The sequence below is a fragment of the Phacochoerus africanus genome, chromosome 11 (genome assembly GCF_016906955.1).
Source record: "Phacochoerus africanus isolate WHEZ1 chromosome 11, ROS_Pafr_v1, whole genome shotgun sequence".
Classification (NCBI taxonomy): domain Eukaryota; kingdom Metazoa; phylum Chordata; class Mammalia; order Artiodactyla; family Suidae; genus Phacochoerus; species Phacochoerus africanus.
This window is the reverse complement of record NC_062554.1, coordinates 34,736,368-34,743,520: the sequence shown is the minus strand read 5'-3', so window position 1 is coordinate 34,743,520 and position 7,153 is coordinate 34,736,368. Positions and strand designations below refer to the sequence as shown.

General features: G+C 37.8%; 1 pseudogene; it reads left to right on the top strand.

Annotated features, from left to right (window-relative positions):
• The first annotated feature begins 3,545 nt into the window (after positions 1–3,545).
• On the top strand, positions 3,546–3,670 carry LOC125112258 (uncharacterized; annotated as a pseudogene).
• Positions 3,671–7,153: the final 3,483 nt, after the last annotated feature.

Sequence of the window (7,153 nt, the reverse complement as noted above, 5' to 3'; positions counted from 1 at the left end):
TTCTTTTTTGTTTTTCTTTATAAGCAATAAATAAGCTAAATATTTTTGAGAACCCCATAACTTGGGAAGGAATGTGATGATTATTGAAATAAAAACAAAAACATATTTTCCATGGCTAGTCGTTAAGAAATATATATAACATGTGTAAAATGATGTTGTTAAACTTAGAGCTTAAATGCCCGAAACCTAGAGGCATTCATGGAGAAAGGATTCCAGTTGATCTTTTTCACTTATCATTGAGATATAAACTGATGGTAGTAGGACAGGCTTATTAACTGTTTTATATAATCAGAGTATACCTCTCTCTTATATTTAAGATTATAGCACTAGTACCATTAACATCAATATTATTGTAAACAAAATTTATATCCTTTTTATCAGTTTCTCAGTCCTGAAAACTGATCTTCGGTATTGTGTAGAAAGTTTGACTTAAATTTGTGAGACTTCAGTGTTAAAATTTTAACATTCTATTATAAAAATTGCAGAGTTGTCTCAAAAAGAAATTTTTATTAAAACCAAGTTTTAAATATAAGGTGTCGTATAACAATGATATCAATCCTTTAGTAGTTATAATTTTAATCCCTGCTTTTAAGATAGTATTAATACAATAAGGAAATTAAACCTGCCTATGTTATTTTTGGAAATGCTTTTCTTGAAGAAGACCATAGTGATTCACTTAAATAAAGTCTCTTCTAAGTCTCATCTAGAGTAGAAAAATACAAAACAGCAAAAGATTTAGGGTATTTAACATAAACTTTTTTCTCATTTGCTCATAAAATGACTACCAGGGAATGTAACAGGTGAAGTACTAGTAATGTTGTGCTTTTACAAAAACACATTTTTGAAAGAAAAGTTTTTTTTTCCTTTTTTTTTTGTCTTTTTGCTATTTCTTTGGGCCGCTCCCGCGGCATATGGAGGTTCCCAGGCTAGGGGTTGAATCGGAGCTGTAGCCACCGGCCTACGCCAGAGCCACAGCAACGGGGGATCTGAGCCGCGTCTGCAACCTACACCACAGCTCAAGGCAATGCCAGATTGTTAACCCACTGAGCAAGGGCAGGGACCGAACCCGCAACTTCATGGTTCCTGGTCGGATTCGTTAACCACTGCACCACGACGGGAACTCCAAGAAAAGTTTTAAAGATAAATATATGAAGGTTATTTCATGTAATCTAAAACAATACAATATAATTAAATTCAACACTGCCCTGAAATTATTTTTATGATGGTTCAAAGAAAAAAAAAGACTTAAAAGGCTTTGAAATTCATCAAATATCCTAAAAGGAGTGTGAGTATGGAGTTCCAGAATTGATAAAATTTGATTCACTCTCCAGGATGATGTGAAATCAGAATTACTCCAAAATCAGGAGACGTTTTACCTGGATGAAAGCAATATTGATGGAGATAAAGATATATTTATCAAGGAGGGGTGCAGGGGAAGATGCCATGGCATTTTCCCAAATCTTTGAAACAGAACAAAACTATGAAGTGCTCTTTTCATTCTAGAATCTCAAAATATTTTAACTGATAACTTGAGGTGGACAAGAAAGGCTGGAAAAGTAGTAAAGACCGAAGATTTTGAAAGAGGGAATCCAGAAAATTATATCTAGGATTGATGAGGATATGTATAAAAATTTTAAATGTATTAATTATTTTCATCAGGAAATAAAGAGCTAAATTGACAAGATTAGTCTTCTTGCATATAAACAATAAATTTTGTGTAATGTATTGAATTCTAATTTTTGTTCAACTGATGGATGGCATATGCTTATAGTAAACCAGAATTAAAAAATTAGAAAAAAACATTGACATGTTCCATCGGAAACTTTTCAACAGATGTTCAGTTCTTAGAATGAGTTTCTAGGAATACAGACAAAATTCACATTCTGGAACTTTTAAGTTTTCCTCTCATAGTTGAAGCAAATCCTACAACAGTGTCTTTTAAAATATATTTTCAATAATTTTTTGCTTTAAATTCCATCATCATTCCTTCCCATTGACCCCGTCAAAAATTTTAAAAAAGAAATGTAATAAATTGCAAAGAACCATAAATAGGAACTATATCATAATTGGCCAGAGGAGTTCCTTATTTATTTTATCTGAAGCTCTCGGTATATGGGCTCAAATACTTAGATCACCCAAGGGAATTAAGTTAGGCCTTCAGGTTGATGACTTCTGGGAAATTTTTTCTTTGTCGTTTTGTCTTTTTGTTGTTGTTGTTGTTGCTATTTCTTGGGCCGCTCCCGTGGCATATGGAGGTTCCCAGGCTAGGAATCGAATCGGAGCTGTAGCCACCGGCCTACGCCAGGGCCACAGCAACGTGGGATCTGAGCCGCGTCTGCAACCTACACCACAGCTCACTGGCAACGCCGGATCGTTAACCCACTGAGCAAGGGCAGGGACCGAACCCGCAACCTCATGGTTCCTAGTCGGATTCGTTAACCACTGCGCCACGACGGGAACTCCATTTCTGGGAAATATTTTTTAAAACTTATCCTCTCATTCTGTTTTTGTTGTTTGTTTGCTTGCTTTGCTTTTAAAAGGCATGCATATTTATGTGAAGCTCTTGATTTTTACAACTACAAGTTGAAGAGAAAGAATTAAAACTACTTTGGAAGGGAATAAAAAAGAATTTTGTTTACACTGGGGCCAATCTCTTACTGGGGATCAAATTTGTGACAAAGATTCTAAAGGTGATTTAGAAATATTGGGAACTAAAAGATATGACTTTAATGATTTGTGCTTCATAGATGATAAATTATACCTGTGAATGGAGCTTCTGTCATCACTATAATTTTTCTGATATAAATAAATGTGAAAGAATTAACTTCTCCCACAACAATTACCAACCCAGTGAGTATGAAATGGTGCAGAAGGAAAGATAGGTTAGAGTCATATACTCATTCACTCCAGTGAATTATTGATGCCAATTTGTGGAAAAAATTATCAGTAAAGAAACAGCGTGAAAGTATAAAAATTGTTGGCAAAATATTCATTGTGTTCAATTGTCCACAAAAAAATGGATAATTTCTCTGTGCAGACACTCTAATGCCATCTGTTGCACTTGATTTAATTCTGTCACTGCCTTCCACATAGGTGACAAATGGCAAGGGCAGTGAATTCTTTTGAAAATTGAGTTTTTGTGGTCAGTCTGATCTGTAGATTTCAGTTGCTTTAGTGATCAATTCAGCCATAAACATCATTACTGATTATGAAGAAAGTTGAAAGAAACTATAATAAAATGAAAGGGGTTTTTAATTAAAAAGATAAAATGTGTGTGGCTAATTAAATTAATTAGTTAAGCATTATTTTTGAATACCTACTACATGCCAGGCAATGGTTTATTTTCTCAGAGAGCAAGCTGTTAAAATAGAGGAAAGCTTAGTTCCTAACGGAGTTCATATCCTGCTAAGTGAAAAGGGGAGTACACAAACACTAATTTGTACTTACTGGACTTTTAATGTGTGGCTGGGTATTTTTCTAAGACGTTTACATGAATTACCCCACCTAATACTCACAAAAACCCTGGAATAGGAAGTATAAATTAACTGAGGAAAAAAGAATGTGATTCCTGTGGGAGCCCATTGTCCAACGACTGCAGACCGCAGCTGCCTCAGAAGTATATTCCACCTGCTGCTGGCATGGGTGGCCATAAGAGACCTTGGAGACAGCCCTTTCCAGTGGATCTTTTGTCTGACATGCTGTCCCCAATTTAGGCTCCAGACAGAGAGTGGGGTGCCTTCCTTTGAAAATCCTCAGGGTAGAGTGGCCAGGATTCATATTGGCCGGGTCATTATGTGCATCCACACCAAGTTCAGAACAAGGAGCATGCTCTGAGGCCCTAAGCAGGGCCAAGTTCAAGTTCCCTAGCTTCCAGAAGATCCACATATCCAAGAGGATCAGATTTATTAAGTTTAATATGGATACATATGAAAACATATATGGCATAAGAATGGCTCATTCTGAATGGCTGTGGGGTGAAATACACCCCTAACCATGACCTCCTGAAGAAATGGCAGGCCCTGCACTCATGACAGCCTTGGTGTTATTCCCTCCTAACTCATGCCCACCAACAAATCATACTTTCCATTCCAGCCCTAAAGAGAGAGAGAGACAGAGAGAGAAAGATGAGTAATTTACAACTTACTCAGCTTGTTAAGTAAAGAAACTGAGGGATCTTTAAGCCAGGTAATATAGACTCTAGATAGTGTAAGTAATAAGAGTCATGAAGAAATATAATTTCAAAAATAAAAGATGGTCGCAGTGGGTGGTGGTATATAATTTTGAAAATGGTAGTTGGGAAATTTTGAGCTGAGAGGGAATCATACTGATCTAAGGGCTAAACATTCTAAACGGGATTAGCAAAGACAAACATACCTGACCATAGTGCGTTGCACAAGGAATGGGAAAGTAAACGTGTGTGGGATACTGCAAGTGAGGAAAAGTGTGGTAAGAGATCAGAACAAAGGGGTTTTAATGAGGGAGACAATCAGGGGGGTGCTGGTGGTACGCAGTTAATTATCTTCTACCGTCATCCCCGCAGCACTGTCGGTGGTACACTCAGTTACCAGCAGATCCTTTTTCAACATTTCTATGTGCATCTCCCAGGCTTTGGTGTGCTGGATCTTAGAATGCATCCTCGGAGAACTGTTTTCAAGTTCCTGGGGCCCCTTTCCTGACACATAGAAAGCTACTAGTGCCTGGGAGTTACGTCTCCCCAGGGCATCCAATACTAATAATGAAAACCAGCTCCGGAGTTCCCATTGTGGCTCAGTGGAAATGAATCTGACTAGGAACCATGAAGTTGCGAGTTCAATGCCTGGCCTCACTCGGTGGGTTAAGGATCTGGCGTTGTGGTGGCTGTGGTGTAAGCTAGCAGCTGTAGCTCTGCTTAGACCCCTAGCCAGGGAAGCTCCATATGCCGTGGGTGCGGCCCTAAAAAGACACACACACACACACACACACACACGAAAACCAGCTCCCATGCCTTGAATATTGACCAAATCTGAAGAGCAATTTCCACTCCAGACTTTCCTCATAGGATAAAGTTAAAGTAATTTCCCTTAGGACTTTGCCTGACATTGCCCCCTTTCTTAATTTCTTCCCCTGCTTCCCTTGCTCAGTACTGTTTTTTGTTTTTTCTACCAGAGCATTTTCTTGATGAATAGCTGCACACAGGTCCTCATTTCATGGTGTGTTTTTGAGGAACAATCTAGGACAAGCAGATAGATCGTAATTACCTGAACACATAGATCATTGTACGATTCTATGGGTAGAAACTTAGAGTTGGATTCTTCAGTGGTCAGATAGTATTAAGGACCCCATCACTGGTGGTAAGTGAAGTGCATATGCACTGCCATGCTGGAATACTGAAATTATTTAGATTTTCACTCATTTGTAACCTGGGATGGATCCAAGTGGAAGCAGATACATAAATACATTTAATATCTCCTGATATCAGTATCCCTGGAAAGAGGTGGAAGCTATAATTAAAAGCACTGTTAGAATTGTATGTTTTTGCAGACTGTAACTGATACATTGAAGAGGGAAAATGAAGGCCCCCATGTCAGCCAAATAATAACTCAAGTCACAACTTCATGGTAGTATTCAAAGAGAAACTTATTTCCTACAGGTGAATGGCTGACTATGCTAAAGACCAGGCCCAGGATCTGTTTATAAGAGGACCAGCACTTCACAGAAAGCTAGATTTGTTGTCTCGGCAAGTCTCCAACAGTAAAGCCAAGTAATAGGGAAGGACATCTGCATTTATTGTTTGTAGACTTTTTGATGATGGCCATTCTAACTGGTGTGAGGTGATACCTCATTGTAGTTTTGATTTGTATTTCTCTAGTATTAGTGATGTTGAGCATCCTTTCATGTGTTTTTTGATCATTTGTCCATCTTTGGAGAAATGTTTGGAAATTTTGACCCTTTTTAATTTTTTAAATATAAAATTGTATGAAATATTGGTATATTTTGGAGATTAGTCCCTTGTTGGTCACTTCATTTGCAAAGATTTTCTTTCATTCTGTGGATTGTCTTTTTGCTTTGTTAATTTATTTTTCTGCACAACAGCGTTTTAGTTTGATTAAATCCCATTTGTTTATTTTAATTTTATTTATTTATTTATTTATTTATTTATTTATTTATTTATTTATTTTGTCTTTTTGCTATTTCTTGGGCCGCTCCCGCGGCATATGGAGGTTCCCAGGCTAGGGGTTGAATCGGAGCTGTAGCCACCGGCTTGCGCCAGAGCCACAGCAACGCAGGATCCGGGCCGCGTCTGCGACCTACACCACAGCTCACGGCAACGCCGGATCATTAACCCACTGAGCAAGGGCAGGGACCGAGCCCTCAACCTCATGGTTCCTAGTCGGATTCATTAACCACTGCGCCACGACGGGAACTCCTGTTTATTTTTATTTTTATTTTCTTTTTTAAGCTTTATTGAAGTATAGTTGATTTACAAGGTTGTGGTAATTTCTGCTATACAACAAAGTGATTCAGTCATACACATACACATATCCATTCTCTTTCAGATTCTTTTCCCACATAGATTATCAAAGAATATTAGGTAGAATTCTCTATACTCTACAGCCTGTCCCCTTTGGCCAAACATTCCATATACCTCAGTGTGCATATACCAATCTCAAGCTCCCAGTCCATGCCTCCCACCACTCTACCTGTCCCCTTTGGTAACCATAACTTTTTCAAAGTCTGTGAGTCTGTTTCTGTTCTGCAAATAAGTGCATTTGGATCCTTACATGTGGAATGTTAAAAATTAGATTCCACTTATATGTGATATCATATGATGTTTTTCTTTCACTGTATGACTAACTTGACTTAGTATGATAGTTTCTAGGTCTATCCATGTTGCTGCAAATGGCCTTATTTCACTCTTTTATATGACTGAGCAATATTCCACTGTATATATGTACCATATCTTCTTTATCCATTCCTCTGTTGATGGACATTTAGGTTACTTCCATGTCTTGGCTATTGTAAACAGTGCTGCAATGAACACTGGGGTACATGTATCTTTTTGAATTATGGTTTTCCCTGGATCAATGCCCAGGAGTGGGATTTCTGGTTATATGGTAGTTCGATATTTAGTTTTTTGAGGAAACTCCATATTGTTTTCCATAGTAGCTGCATA